At 40.6% G+C, this 16857-nt stretch overlaps 1 pseudogene; it reads left to right on the forward strand.

The window, feature by feature from the left end:
- Positions 1 to 11165: 11165 nt before the first annotated feature.
- LOC133618788 (oxysterol-binding protein-related protein 1-like) overlaps positions 11166 to 16857 on the forward strand; it is a 46674-nt pseudogene continuing 40982 nt past the window's right edge.

Consider the following 16857-nt stretch of genomic DNA (forward strand, 5'->3'; position numbering starts at 1 on the left):
GCAGCATCTCCTCATCCGTGGTTTACTAGTGCAATAACAATGCCGTGAAAAACCGTCCGACCGGAGCTCTCTAATAACCAAAGTTCCTTAGGTGAATAATGTAGACTCACTACACCGGTATGTTTTAGCGCTTTCATGGCGAGTTTACTGACAGATATAAGTAAGAGTAAGAACTCTTAATAACTGATTTGATTTGACCTTTGAATTTTTGCATTATTTCTATTGTACAATATACATTTTGTCTTTGCATGTTGGAATTTGTTTGAAGAAAATGACAATTTGATCAGCTTATTGTATCAGATAACATGATAAATAGGAGACTCTCCCACATAAACAAACTGAGCGTCTTACTATGAGAGATAGTCACGGCTCAAGGAGCAAGTCAGTTCCCTCCAGTTCACATGTTCATTGTTCATGGCAAAGGAAGACTGTGGGATGACTTCCCTGGCATTTAGCTGGCTTAAGACATGCTGTGGTTGTTACATGATCTCAGCTGTTGTTAAATTTTTCATTAAGCCATGATTAACCGTACTCCACCCTCATTTGTGGATGGAGTGAGGCCAAGACAATGAAGAAAAGCAGAGACAAAGTCTACATATTTGTTCAGTTCTACCTTCTGGTTGAACAGTATAGATCAGGAGTGTCAAACTAATTTTAGCTCAGGGGCTGCATGGAGGAAAATATATTCCCACACTGGTAAAATCATTTAGTAATAAAGACAACTTCAAAATTGTTTTCTTTGTCGTAACTTCGGCCTAAAAAATAGAACAGGCACACATTCTGAAAATGTACATCATACAAATAATCTTCTTGGCAAAACACTTCAAGTTAGTTGAAAATTCTGAGGAAACAATTGGTGCAGTTTCAAAATCACCATGAAGAACACAATGAACTTAGACTTTGTCTCAGTGTATCTACAAAGCCATTAAACTTTAAGCACTTCCTGTTCAGTATTCTCATGTTGGCAGTTCACCATTAAAGATGTGTTTGGAAAAGCAACCGAGTGTTTCCTCAAACCGCCGCATTTGTGAAATCCACAACTGCTACAACACATTAATTTATCATAATTTAAATACAATTATAATATATTCAAAACAATTGTCAAAATGACAAATTAATTTAAAGGTAAAATAACCTCAAAGGTAACCAATGTGAACATGTAGGTTTAAGCATGGAATAAAATAGAACAATTAACAAATGTAGAAACACACATTTTTACAATGGAGTTCATTCACATCGTGCCGTCAACAAATTGCGAGCGCTGCACGGAATTCTAACTACTTCAAAGATGATGGTCAAGTTGACTTAAGTCTTTGCATCTTACCGTTTTGTTATTTCATCTGTTGAGGGGAAAATTTTTCCGGAACACAGGCTTTAAATGTTATCAATTCATATTAGAAGAAGACAATTTTGTCTCATTTATAATTTTTCCATCATGATCTATTTTCTTCTCAAACAACTTCCATAAAAATCATCAGACTTCATAGTGATAAAGAGGGATGGACTTTGTTTTGACAGTGACAAACGACTGTTGACGCGATAGTGCGACAACACACTTATCACAGCACTCCTCGGACCATCAAAATTCATCACACAGACTTACATGTCACACTTTGTCATCTTCTGAGCGATTGAAACCACGTGGGCCATTATATCCCAAATGTATGTACGCACCTTTGCAAGCTGATGAGAGCCGGTACAATACTGTTGCTTCTTTACCACCTCTGAAAAATATTGTCTTTATGAAGACAATGTTGGAGAATGTGTAGGTGTACCTAATGAAGTGTCCTGCAATCCCATTTTGTAAGAAAAAAAAATCCTATTTAGTGTTGAAAGACAACTTTCAGACCCATTTCACTTTCCTCCAGGGCCAATCACTTTCCCAAGCAGTCAAATAAATCTCACCCACTCTAGTTGTGAAGGGAATACATGTCTACTTCCTATCTTTACCTATCCCAGGCTTGCGCTCTCTCTCCCTGTCCGTCCCTAAAATGTCCCTGCAGGGGATTCTATCTGCTGGTTCCTTTTTGGAAATGGCACCCTCTCTTTGCCTCCATTATCTTGTCATTTGTGAGGGATTACGCTTCGGAGCACTCACAGTCCACCCCCTTGCCTAAGAAGTGTGACAGCTTACAATAATTGTCAGGCTAATTAGCAAGAACTCGTCCAGTGGGCTGCTTTGATCAATGTCTTTGGAAAAATTCTGCACCAAATGTCCGTAGGCTTTGGTAAGCAAAGTTATTCGTTGAGTTACCTACGGAGTTATTTGTGGTACGGTGCAATAATAGACTCAGAGCCACATGTGTTCACTGACTGACATTTAAAAAGAAAAGTGTGGGTTTTTTTGGGGGGGGGGGGTTTGCACCGCGTGGCGCACTCCATCTGACCTCATCTGTGCAAACAGTACGAAAATAGAGCGCATCTGCAAAGTATTTGCAATTGCTCTCTGTAAAATAGCAAGAATGATTATCTGAACTAAATGGTGTATTGGAAGCATATTGTCCAAAATCTAACATTCTGTTAGAAACATGACAGTTTGTGTGTCTGTAGCTTTAATGCTAATAAGCTGTGTTTGTCCATGCCTGTCTCCTACAGTGTGTGGCTCCAAGAAGTGTTATCATGCTCTTTATCCACTGTACCTCTTCATGATGCCATATAGTACCAGTACATATAATAACATAAGGGGTGGGACGAAGGGACACGCACGTAGCATAGCTATGTAAGTTAAAGTGCTAACATTAAAGTCACATTCTAACAGTAGTATGATGATTGGTTAGTTTATTCCCCAAAAAAACTTAAGGACTTGATTTAGTAAGATTCAAATAAGATGTACTAAATAGCACGTGTAAACTATAAAATTAGACTTATTGCTAGTGGGCATGTTGCGGGTGATCTACCAAGACTGTGTGTACAACTGATAACAAGTGTAACAGGGGTGTGTACCGCCCTATTTAAATGAGGTTTTTGTAACGAGCTGGTCTCATGGTTATGCGCGGGTCGTTCTCCCAAGATGCAGCAGGAAACTCAGGAGGCAACGTGCAGGTGAGACAATGATTTTTTTCGCATAAATCATTCAGGCAAAGCAGAAAAACAGAACAATCGTGCCGATAGCATGGGAGGCACAGCAAAGAAAAATTCTAGCGCGAAAGCTTAGCATAAAAACAGGCATAGGAATTGAAAATAGACGTCTTTAAATGTTGCGTAGTGCAAACAAGGAAGCCAGACTGATCGTGGCGAAGAACAGGAATAAGTAGCTCTCTGATTAGTGCCCAGGAGCAGGTAAGCGTCCCGAACACTAATCAGAGGCAGGTGAAACTAATCTGCAGTCATGGCTACTAAAACACAAACCCAGAGGTGCTGAAAACAGAACTGAGGTAGTCACACTAACAGAACAAAACATGATCCGGGCAACAGATCATAACAGTTTTTGCTTGTATACCGGCTGTCACCATGGAGGTACTCATTTCCCCCCCACATTTATAGCATTAGTACGTTTCAACCTGTGGCGTTTCGTCATGTTGTTGACGTGCAGCATACAAAATATAACACGTACCACCGTTTGTTTATTGAAGTGTGATCTAAACAACAGAACCAGCTTTTAGCGGGCTGCGCTCTGGGAGGTGCTGCTGTGTTTTGATGCACCTGGATCATTCCGGATGCAAAAAAAATTTATATTGCAAGACATTTTTATTATGTAGAAGGTATATTATAATAATGTATGCCCATGTTTGAATAAACAAACAGCAGACACCAAAACAAATCAATTGAGTTTGTTTTAATCAGGCCCTTAAGTCATCCAGCAGCTATAAAATTATAAAATGATATTGCTGAATAGACAGTAAGTCTAATATTTCTAGTTTTGATAGTCCAAATATGTTGACACAAACGGAATATTCTCTCTTTTTCTCAATCGTCTGTCTTTGCAGCACGATCGCCTCCATTTTCACAGTCATTTTGTAATTGTGCCGGTTTGCACAAACATTTTAGACGTGTTAAATATAGACCAGGGCTTTTCAACTACATAATGAAAGAGACACATTTTCAAGAGTCAAACAGCTGAGGGGCCGGATATTGAAATTTAAATGTTTCGTCAGAGAGTGCCTCACTGGTTACATTCCTTTGAGACTGTTTAGTTAATTATGAAGGGAAACACATAAGCTTTCACACTACACTGTCAATAAATTCATTAATCTTTCCTCGCTACTCGATTCCAACGTGTGCAGCTGGACATATAGTTAACAGAAGTTTTGTTGAGGATTGATGTTCCTTCTTTTAAATTATTTTCTCTCCTGAGTTTCAGTTTTTTACAGGTCTTCCTTCGTTTAGGTTTGTTAGACTGAAAATAAACATTACCAAATATAAAGTCCATTGTGTATTTTACATAAATAAAACAGGTTAAATGTTGTTAATACATTCACACAATAAACTACAGATGTTTACGCAGAACCAAAACAATATACACGTTGCACACAATTAACCCTAAGGTGTAGCATTATTGTCCTCTACAGGTAAAATGTTGTGCTACATGTATTAAACCAGTTTTGACTCTGACAAAAAACACCACAACTACAAAAGACATCATAAAATCAGCAATTTCAATACAAAGCAAATTATATATATTTATGCACAATAGCTACTTACAAAGATTTGACTAAGTTTCGTGATGAAGCTTACACGTGTGGATTTCTACCATTGTTGCTGTTTGTCTCGATTATGTCCTTCGCTTCAAAGGTCCGATAGGAAACAATGACTCAAGCACTTGCTCTGGGCAGAACAGTCATACTTTTTTTTTTCTATTAAAAGTCCAATTTTACCAATTTATTTAGATTTTTTTTAAGGTTGAATGTAGGGCTGGGCGATATGGCCTTTTATTAATATCTCGATCTTTTTAGGCCATATCGCAATACACGATATATATCTCGATATTTTGCCTTAGCCTTGAATGAACACTTGATGCATATAATCACACCAGTATGATGATTCTATGTGTCTACATTAAAACATTCTTCTTCATACTGCATTAATATATGCTCATTTTAAACTTTCAGGCAGAGAAGGAAATCACAACTAAGTCAATTTACCAAAAGTGTATTTGTTAAACAGTTATTAAGCAGTGCCACAAACATTCATGTCATTTCAAAACAGAAAGTGCAAGATTGTCAGAGACATTTTAAAACAAGCTATGAGTGCACTTTTGTGCATGATGTCACTAAGATGACATATCAAAACAACACTAAATTAAAGTACACTTTTTGTACAGAACGCCACTACAATAGTTAAAAACAAATATAGTGCACTTTTGTGCATGATGTCACACAAGATATTTCAATAACTGTCAAATAAAAATGAGCTGCATAATAGGAAATCAAATAGTGTATGTCCTTCGCTATGTGGTAGGTTCCTGCGGACGATATCTCCTTCTGTTGTTGACTATTTGTTTCATACGGTGTTGATGTGGAAATGGTTGGTTGGGCATTTTGTGGGTGTGGCACCGGCCACAGATGTTGACATGCGGAGTTTCAATCACTCTTCATTCTCTAGCGGGTGACTTTTCAAGTCAAGCTACAAATTAGTAGTGGTGCTATTTTTTTGTAGCAACGCTTTTGCCGCATACTTGTTCGACATCTTCCCGCTTGAAGCCAAACCACCGCCAGATGATGGACCCCGTGCTGTTTTTCTTGGGAATGAATTATTCCTTCATTTGTTACCAGATTCGCTCCTTCTTTCTCTCGTATTACCACTCGCACCACTCCACTAGCATCACAGCTCACGCTGTTGCCTCTCTGCTGCGCGTGAGCGCGTGACATTGCATGTGTGACAGTATGTGACTTATGTAAGAAGGTGCGCTTGTTTTATGTCTCTGTGCGAAGGAGATACAAGAAAGAGTGAGAAGAGCCTGTAGTGTAATGCTCGCAGCTAAAAGCAACTGCCTGAGAATGTATACTCGAATATCACGATATAGTCATTTTCTATATCGCACAGAGACAAACCCGCGATATATCGAGTATATTCGATATATCGCCCAGCCCTAGTTGAATGAGTAGTCTTCTTCTACTCAACCCACTGCTGCTTCATTGTGACACATATGCCTTGCTGTTGCCACATGCGGAGTGGCGGGAGTACTGGATGCATGAGCAAGTCTAGTTTGATTATTCATCATGCCTAATTGGGTGTTGTTCTGCGGACCAAATGAAAAGCGTTAGCGGGCCGGTTGTGGCCCGCGGCCCACCATTAGAATAGAACTGATATAGACAGAAAATAGCCACCGTAGAACAGTTTGAGTCTTGATAAATCTGAGAGTGCTAAATTATTATATTTGCATCTTCTCCTCCCAATATTGTGGGAGTTCCAATAATCAGCATATATACTGCATAAATGAAGACAGACACACTAAATGGAGTGCACTCTCTGTTTTTAGTTCTTTGTTTTGCTCATTTGAGAGACACAATCCTCTGCGCTCAAGCTTAGTAGATCAGCTTTGCGTACTCTGCCAAGTTTTAATACACCCAAACCTTTACCAGATTAGCCCCCACATTTATAGCTGAATGATGTACAATTGGCAACGCTCCAGGCTTTACATTAGGATGTGTAGCGAAGCCCATATCTCATGCATAAAGTGTTGGGTGTATACAGTACGTCAGTGTTTCTTAACCAAGCGCCCCCTAGAGGGCCGCCAAAATATATATTTATCTCAGCAGTGGACAGTATGGGCTGCAGTGGTACTCGGTTGTAATACATTTTTCCACCACTTGTGGCAGTAAAGACATTTTCAAACAAACAGAAGCCTGTCCCGAAAGTTATATTTGTTGCCCTTTTTATCTTAAGGGCAAAAAATATAACTAAAGTGCTGAAACTGTATTTTCATTTGCACTTACATTTTATTGACATTTTATTAAGAAACATATTTTATTATTATTTATCATAAATAAGAATTTATTTTAGTATTGCGTAATTGTATATAAATTTATATTAATTCGTTTTTATGAGTCCCTTCTTTTGCAGTATATTTGATTAGTGTTTATTTTGTAATCAGCCTGATTGAAGCCCTAAAGGGGAACTGCACTTTTTTAAATTAATTTTGCCTATCGTTCACAATCCTTATAAGAGACAAGAAGACAAAAGGTTTTAGTTTTTTTCGCTTTCTAACATATAAAAATCGGCTTGTTTTTGGTGGCTAGCAATGCAGCTAATGGGAGCCATCAATTCTACCACTAAATCACTTTAAAAATGCATTCAAAAACCGTCCCCAATACTTCATTTACGTTCTGTAACCTGTATAATAACCAAACTGTAGCGACATTGTTATTGTAAGAGCAAACACTGAGGAACTATTTTTCTACCGTAGTAACACATCGGTATGCTACGGTATTAGACGTAGAAGCTCACTACTGCAAGAGATAAGCTAGCTTCTATGTCAGCACGAAACGCGTTTGAGTTTTTAATACATAACAACATAATGCGATTAGACACCAATCTGTACTGACTGAAAAACATGAATAATCATATTACAGTATCTGTAAAGTATTAGCCCACATTTCATGTTTTGTTTGTACACAGCTAGCCAGACAGTGTATGTACTGTAATGTACGGTTATGTGCTGCGTGTATCATTATCAATATAAAGTGTGACTCACTCAATGGACAGTTGTCTGTTTGGTCCAGCTGGTCAGGGTCGTATTTTCAGGTTTATTATGGGTAAGCACTAACCTGACTCTCGCCAGATCCTTGTAGTTCGCAGAGCTCCACTCAAGGATCTGGGACTTCTCAATAGGAGATGTATTTTAGAAGGTGGGGCCTTGTAAAAAAAAAACATTGTATGTGATTGGATAAACCACTTATCTTGAATGACATACTGCTTCAACCACTCACGTCGAAATCAACCTGTGATGCTGATGAGAGCGACGCTGGGAAATCCAAAACAGAACAGCCGACATATTGGATAACGACAGAGCGAAAAGTTAGAGAACTTTTACTGAAACAACACAGCAATGTCAGTATGATGTCGTTTGTGCAAAGAAAATATGTCAGCACACGATTCCTTGCTGCGTGCCGCCATTGTTGTTTGAATCAAACAGTCGCTTCGGCGGTACGTCACATCTATGAAATCCCACCCGGCGATCCTGATTGGTTCACTATTTTTTGCTCTCTTGAAGGAGTTTGCATTGCCCTCGATCCCAGATTCTTGTGTGGAGCTCAGCGAACTACAAGGATCTGGCGAGTGTCAGGTTAGGTAAGCACTCCATTTATGTCGAAATAGCTTGGCTTCAAGTTCCACATTTTGCAGCTTCGAGTCACTTTTACCTCAATCGGCTTCCATCTGCTCCAACGTCTCACTCTTGTTTCGTACTCGCTTCTACAAACAGTAGTTCATCCTCCATAAATTCAGATTAAAAAATATAAGGTTGTAAATCCATCCATCCATCCATTTTCTACCGCTTGTCCCTTTTTTTGGGGTTGCGAGGGGTGCTGGAGCCTATCTCACCTGCATTCGGGCGAAAGGCGGGGTACACCATGGACAAGTCGCCACCTCATCGCAGGGCCAACACAGATAGACAGACAACATTCACACTCACATTCACACACTAGGGACCATTTAGTGTTGCCAATCAACCTATCCCCAGGTGCATGTCTTTGGAGGTGGGAGGAAGCCGGAGTACCCGGAGGGAACCCACGCAGTCACGGGGAGAACATGCAAACTCCACACAGAAAGATCCCGAGCCCGGGATTGAACCCAGGACTACTCAGGACCTTCGTATTGTGAGGCACATGCACTAACCCCTGTACCACCGTGTTGTGAATACTCATTTATCCAAAAATAGCCGTCTTTGTTGTTTGTTACCGAATCTGCCATGATTAGAACACACTCGTGTGTTTGTATCCGGAAGGGGTTGCTGCCAGAAGTCAGACGTGCGCTGCTATGGAAACTGAAATAAATGCGCAGAAGAATTAGTTCCGGAATCGATTAAAATGATCAAAATACGGCAAATATTGTACATATTACATATTGTTATGAACGTGTCTGTTATTACATATTATATAGACTTGCAGTGTGTATATAAAACATTGATGGAGGGTTTTGAAGTTGTTTTAGAGGACTTTGAAGGCTACAACGCTAACTCCCATTAACCACATCTTCCAAGCTTTTTTTATCATCTTTAAAATCTCCCCAAAAAAAGACGTGTGTGTTCTTGTCTCTCATGATTGTGAATGATAGGAAAAATTCCCCCCAAAATGCAGTTCCCCTTCAATAATACTAGTTGTGATTGATTCATATCATTTGACAAGGTGTATCCTGTTAAAGCAGGGGTGGGCAACCCAAAATGTTGAAAGAGCCATATTGGACCAAAAATAAAAATCTGTCTGGAGCCACGGAAAATTAAAAGCCTTATATAAGTGTTATAATGAAGGCAACACATGATGTAAGTGTCTATATTAGCTATATTAGCCTACTATCAAAGGCTGATGCAAATCTTTGTTGACAGAAATGTTGTATTTACATTTTTATTCTACACATTTTGGCAACATTGGAAATCATTAGTAAAATGGAGGCTTCTCGCAGGATGAGATAAGTTCTGGCAATTACTGGCTCAGAATGGCCAAAGGTATAGATGTGTGTGTCCAAGTTAAAGGAAATGGCAGACTGTCTTCTTCTAATGGATTTATCACAATCTTTGCGAGCTGGGTAACGTTTGCTATGGTCTGGAACAACATGGCACATAAACAACACAGAAATACAGCCAATATTACATACAGATAATGTGTCATGAGACAAATTAAATACAGAGGACAAAAGTAAAGGAAATTAAATGGGCTCAAATATACCTACAAATGAGGCATAATGATGCAATATGTAAAAAAAGCTAGCCTCTCTAGCATGTTAGCATTAATTAGCTTGCAGTCATGCATTGACCAAATATGCCTGATAAGCACTGCAGCAAATCAATAACATCAACAAAGCTCACCTTTGTGCATTCACGCACAGCATAAACATTTTGGTGGACAAAATGAGACAAAGAAGGAGTGGCATGAAACACGTCTTTCTGTGGCAGCATCGGAGAAAGTTATACAAACTACGGTGAGTTCAAGGATCGCTGAAATTAGTAGGACAAAATACTCGCTCGCCAAATACTCTCATCAGTGAAGCACGCATAACATAAACAGTAGGATTTCTAACAATTAGGAAGGTTTTTGTCATGTTTGTTCTCCCACAGAAAATATATTACAACAAAATTATTATTTTTTTCTTCATCTTTTTCCATTTTTACACATCTCTGAAAGAGGTCCAGGAATCCACTAGGGCGGCGCTAAAGAGTCGCGGGTTGCTGACCCCCGTGTTAAACTGTAAGTATGTTAGATATAAGTATTGAATATAATAATAATAATAGATTTTATTTGTAAAAAGCACTTTATATTGAGTAAACAATCTCAAAGTGCTACAGTGTATTCAAATAAAAATAAAAAGATAATAAGGAAATAAATAAAAATAAAAACTAGAACAGCCAAATAGCTACAGCTAGTATGCACATCTAAAAAAAAGTTTGTTTTTTTTTAAAAGAAGGGCTTTTAAGCCTTTTTTTTAAAGCATCCACAGTCTGTGGTGCCCTCAGGTGGTTAGGGAGAGCGTTCCACAGACTGGGAGCGGCGGAGCAGAAAGCCCGGTCTCCCATTGTTCGTAGCTTTGTCCTCGGAGGTTGGAGGAGGTTAGCCGGTCCGGAGCGGAGGTGTCGTGTGGAGGATTTGGCGGTGAGTAGTTCTTTGAGGTAGAGGTATGATTAAAATCAAGAGTAATATTACTCATTTAGTGTCTATGGTGGAAAAGTACCCCTGCAGCACATGACATGAGGCAGGTCAGAGCACCTCTCTCAAAAGTGGCTCAAACCGGTGAGGGGGATTTAGTTTTATTACATCTGGTGCTAGTAAATAGGCTTTAGGGACACATGATAATACTATGGCACCATAAAAAAAAACATTTTGCATGTTAAATATGCCAAAAGAAATAAAGGAAAAGTCAAAGGTTGCCAAATGTTAGAATTGTGAAACATGTAAAACTGTGTTCACTAACAAAACATTAATTACATTCTATTTTGTAATGTAATGTATTTGTATCATTATTGGCGCACCGGGCCTTTCTTTGGGGCTCGCAAACCCCGCGGGTCCGCCCCTGCACGGTGTCACGTGACTGCTGCCAACAGCTGTCATCAGATTGCAGCGTTTAAGTTTGGCTTCCTCCTCTAAGTTTAGAAAATCTCTTTAAAGGGGGAGAACGTCAACAGAATTTGTTCACTACTGTCACTTGTAAGTCCTAATGTTGTGATTTTTATTCGTATACTGTGGTTTGCTATTGCTAGTTTGCGAACACACACCTGCTAATAATCGCCGAGCATGTCGCTTCACGAGGCTGCCGCCCTCCTCTTTTTGAAAGTTAACTCCTGTCGTTCTCTTGCTGGTTTGTTATTTAATTTGTATCACCGTTGGTTGAATTTAGTTATTTGACGCCAGTCCTCTCACTAACTGCGGGGCATGGAGGAGCAGCAGCAGCTCCTCGAATGGGCGAAAGACGGTAGTCGCTCCCCTGTCCGTAGGCTTCTTCAGTCGAGAGTCGAACAAAACACTTCTCTCAACCTAAACTGTCGATGTAAGATAAACACTATGAAATTATCACAACTCGTCCCGGATGCTTGTAAAATGACAGAACAACGTTCATTTGTGTGGCTCCAAGCAAAGTCCAAAAACTACGCGGGATGGACGCCTCTCCACGTGGCGTGTTACCATGGAAACACGGATGTTGTGGAGGAATTATTAAAGGTGAGGCAACCTCCCTTTTTATTTATATTTTTGGTTCATTATATTTGATACCGCTGTGTATTTGCAGGCAGGTGCTGATGTGAATGTGCAGGACAACATGGGTGATACACCTCTACATAAAGCATCCCACACTGGAAGAAAGGTAAACAAAAAGACATTGCTGCTGTCATTTTACTTCTTTGTAACCTTAACCATATTACGTGATGTCCGAATATACACTACAGGCCAAAAATGTGGACACACCTTCTCATTCAATGCGTTTTCTTTGTTTTCATGACTATTTACATTGTAGATTGCCACTGAAGGCATCAAAACTATGAATGAACACGTGGAGTTATGTACTTAACAAAAAAAAGGTGAAATAACTAAAAGCATGTTTAATATTCTAGTTTCTTCAAAATAGCCACCCTTTGCTCTGATTACTGCATTGCACATTCTTGGCATTCTCTCGATGAGCTTCAAGAGGGAATCACCTGAAATGTTTTTCACTACACAGGTGTGCTTGAAGCTAATCGAGAGAATGCCAAGAGTGTGCAAAGCTGTAATCAGTGCAAAAGGTGTTTTTTTTGAAGAAACTAGAATATAGAACATGTGTTCAGTTATTTCACCTTTTTTTCATTCATAGTTTTGATGCCTTCAGTGACAATCTACAATGTAAATAGTCATGAAAATAAAGAAAACGCATTGAATGAGGTGTGTCCAAACTTTTGGCCTGTACTGTGTGTGTGTGTGTGTGTGTGTGTGTATGTGTATATGTGTATATGTATGTATATATATATATATATATATATATATATATATATATATATATATATATATACAGGTAAAAGCCAGTAAATTAGAATATTTTGAAAAACTTGATTTATTTCAGTAATTGCATTCAGAAGGTGTAACTTGTACATTATATTTATTCATTGCACACAGACTGATGCATTCAAATGTTTATTTCATTTAATTTTGATGATTTGAAGTGGCAACAAATGAAAATCCAAAATTCCGTGTGTCACAAAATTAGAATATTACTTAAGGCTAATACAAAAAAGGGATTTTTAGAAATGTTGGCCAACTGAAAAGTATGAAAATGAAAATATGAGCATGTACAATACTCAATACTTGGTTGGAGCTCCTTTTGCCTCAATTACTGCGTTAATGCGGCGTGGCATGGAGTCGATGAGTTTCTGGCACTGCTCAGGTGTTATGAGAGCCCAGGTTGCTCTGATAGTGGCCTTCAACTCTTCTGCGTTTTTGGGTCTGGCATTCTGCATCTTCCTTTTCACAATACCCCACAGATTTTCTATGGGGCTAAGGTCAGGGGAGTTGGCGAGCCAATTTAGAACAGAAATACCATGGTCCGTAAACCAGGCACGGGTAGATTTTGCGCTGTGTGCAGGCGCCAAGTCCTGTTGGAACTTGAAATCTCCATCTCCATAGAGCAGGTCAGCAGCAGGAAGCATGAAGTGCTCTAAAACTTGCTGGTAGACGGCTGCGTTGACCCTGGATCTCAGGAAACAGAGTGGACCGACACCAGCAGATGACATGGCACCCCAAACCATCACTGATGGTGGAAACTTTACACTAGACTTCAGGCAACGTGGATCCTGTGCCTCTCCTGTCTTCCTCCAGACTCTGGGACCTCGATTTCCAAAGGAAATGCAAAATTTGCATGGTTGGGTGATGGTTTGGGGTGCCATGTCATCTGCTGGTGTCGGTCCACTCTGTTTCCTGAGATCCAGGGTCAACGCAGCCGTCTACCAGCAAGTTTTAGAGCACTTCATGCTTCCTGCTGCTGACCTGCTCTATGGAGATGGAGATTTCAAGTTCCAACAGGACTTGGCGCCTGCACACAGCGCAAAATCTACCCGTGCCTGGTTTACGGACCATGGTATTTCTGTTCTAAATTGGCCCGCCAACTCCCCTGACCTTAGCCCCATAGAAAATCTGTGGGGTATTGTGAAAAGGAAGATGCAGAATGCCAGACCCAAAAACGCAGAAGAGTTGAAGGCCACTATCAGAGCAACCTGGGCTCTCATAACACCTGAGCAGTGCCAGAAACTCATCGACTCCATGCCACGCCGCATTAACGCAGTAATTGAGGCAAAAGGAGCTCCAACCAAGTATTGAGTATTGTACATGCTCATATTTTTCATTTTCATACTTTTCAGTTGGCCAACATTTCTAAAAATCCCTTTTTTGTATTAGCCTTAAGTAATATTCTAATTTTGTGACACACGGAATTTTGGATTTTCATTTGCCACTTCAAATCATCAAAATTAAATGAAATAAACATTTGAATGCATCAGTCTGTGTGCAATGAATAAATATAATGTACAAGTTACACCTTTTGAATGCAATTACTGAAATAAATCAAGTTTTTCAAAATATTCTAATTTACTGGCTTTTACCTGTATATTAATTATACACAGTATATATAATCTATCACTATTCTGTGCGCACTAAATCCAAAAACTGGAAATGACGCAACACTGCATAAATCGTTAGCCAAAGGAGTTTAGCCTTGTAAACATATGAATAATTAAATGTAATATGTTTTGGCAATATAATAATGTCAAATATTAGAATTGAAAATGTAGAAACAACCAGTTTATAATGGAATCGTAGCCCCTGAATCGTATAGTAAATAAAATGGTAAATGGGTTATGCTTGTTCAGCGCTTTTCTACCTTCAAGGTACCGTATTTTTCAGACTCTAAGGCACACTTAAAATCCAAATTTTCTCAAAAATCGACAGTGCGCCTAATGTACAGCATTATTCTGGTTGTGCTTACTGTCCTCGAAGCAATTTTATTTGGTACATGGTGTAATAAGTGTGACCAGTAGATGGTACTCCCACATAAGAGATATGTGTAGACTGCAGTATGATGACAGTAAACATCAAAACTTTAAATGTTCCATTGAGAAAATAGAACATTACACACGTCACTCAAAAATCTGTCAAAATGTTTTAGTATGACTTTGAAGCCGCACCACTTGATGGATTGCTACTATAGTCAGAGGTACAAGTATTAATATGGTGTGTGTATAAGGAACGCAAAATGGCACCCATTAGCAGACATATTATCTGGCGTTTTGTTTTACAATATTATGCAAAACTAACTTTTCTTACCTTCTGGTACCTGCTGATGTGTATTTGAGAGTCCTGAAAATTTGCGCACGTCCGCCACTGTAGTCTGTGTCGATGCCGCAGTCGATAAGCTTCTTTTTTTTCCACTATCTTCCTGTAATGGGGCAAATACACCCTCTGCTGTTGCCATTTCTATTATAAAGTAGCGTAAAGTTCTAACTTATATCTCGCTATGGAAGCGCTAAAAACTACCAGTGTAGTGGGTTTACATAATTCACCCACAGACCTTTTATTAGAGAGTTCCGGTCGGACGGTTTTTCATGGGACACATTTCCGGCGTTGTTGTTGCACTAGTGAGCCACGGATGAGAAGATGCTGCTCCGTTATTGATTTAAGTAAAGTCTGAATGTCATTGAAACAGTTAGCTCCATCTTTTGACACTTTTTCCACTCCCGTCCTTGCATGCTACACTGCTACAACAAAGATGACGGGGAGAAGACGCTAATATGCAAGGGTGCAAATTCCAAACCTAATTTGTTGCAAAAAACCCAAAGAAAATTTAATTGCAAAAAAGTAATCCATTCATAAATTTAAACTGTCATGAGGTATGCAAAGGTGGGACCTCCCATCCATTCATCTTCCTCCGCTTATCCGAGGTCGGGTCGTGGGGGCAGCAGCCTAAGCAGGGAAGCCCAGACTTCCCTCTCCCCAGCCACTTCGTCCAGTTCTTCCCGGGGGATCCCGAGGCGTTCCCAGGCCAGCCGCGAGACATAGTCTTCCCAACGTGTCCTGGGTCTTCCCCATGGCCTCCTACCGGTCGGATGTGCCCTAAACACCTCCCTAGGGAGGCGTTCGGGTGACATCCTGACCAGATGCCCGAACCACCTCATCTGGCTCCTTTCGATGTGGAGGAGCAGCGGCTTTACCTTGAGCTCCTCCCGGATGGCAGAGCTTCTCACCCTATCTCTAAGGGAGAGCCCCGCCACCCAGCGGAGGAAACTCATTTCGGCAGCTTGTACCCGTGATCTTGTCCTTTCGGTCATAACCCAAAGCTCATGACCATAGGTGAGGATGGGAACGTAGATGGACCGGTAAATTGAGAGCTTTGCCTTCCGGCTCAGCTCCTTCTTCACCACAACGGATCGATACAGCGTCCGCATTACTGAAGACGTCGCACCGATCCGCCTGTCGATCTCACGATCCACTCTTCCCTCACTCGTGAATAAGACTCCGAGGTACTTGAAGTCCTCCACTTGGGGCAGGGTCTCCTCCCAAACCTGGAGATGGCACTCCACACTTTTCCGGGCGAGAACCATGGACTCTGATTTGGAGGTGCTGATTCTCATCACAGTCGCTTCATACTCGGCTGCAAACAGATCCAGTGAGAGCTGAAGATCCTGGCCAGATCAGGACCACATCATCTGCAAAAAGCAGAGACCTAATCCTGCAGCCACCAAACCGGATCCCCTCAACGCCCTGACTGGGCCTAGAAATTCTGTCCATAAAAGTTATGAACAGAATCGGTTACAAAGGGCAGCCCTGGCGGAGTCCAACCCTCACTGGAAACGTGTCCGACTTACTGCCGGCAATGCGGACCAAGCTCTGACACTGATCGTACTGGGAGCGAACCGCCACAATCAGACAGTCCGATACCCCATACTCTCTGAGCACTCCCCACAGGACTTCCCGAGGGACACGGTCGAATGCCTTCTCCAAGTCCACAAAGCACATGTAGACTGGTTGGGCAAACTCCCAAGCACCCTCAAGGACCCTGCCGAGAGTATAGAGCTCGTCCACAGTTCCACAACCAGGACGAAAACAGCACTGTTCCTCCTGAATCCGAGGTTTGACTATCCGGCGTAGCCTCCTCTCCAGTACAGCTGAATAGACTTTACTGGGAAGGCTGAGGAGTGTGATCCCACGATAGTTGGAACACATCCTCCGGTGCCCCTTCTTAAAGAGAGGAACCACC

This window comes from Nerophis lumbriciformis, linkage group LG19 (genome assembly GCF_033978685.3).
Source record: "Nerophis lumbriciformis linkage group LG19, RoL_Nlum_v2.1, whole genome shotgun sequence".
NCBI lineage: Eukaryota > Metazoa > Chordata > Actinopteri > Syngnathiformes > Syngnathidae > Nerophis > Nerophis lumbriciformis.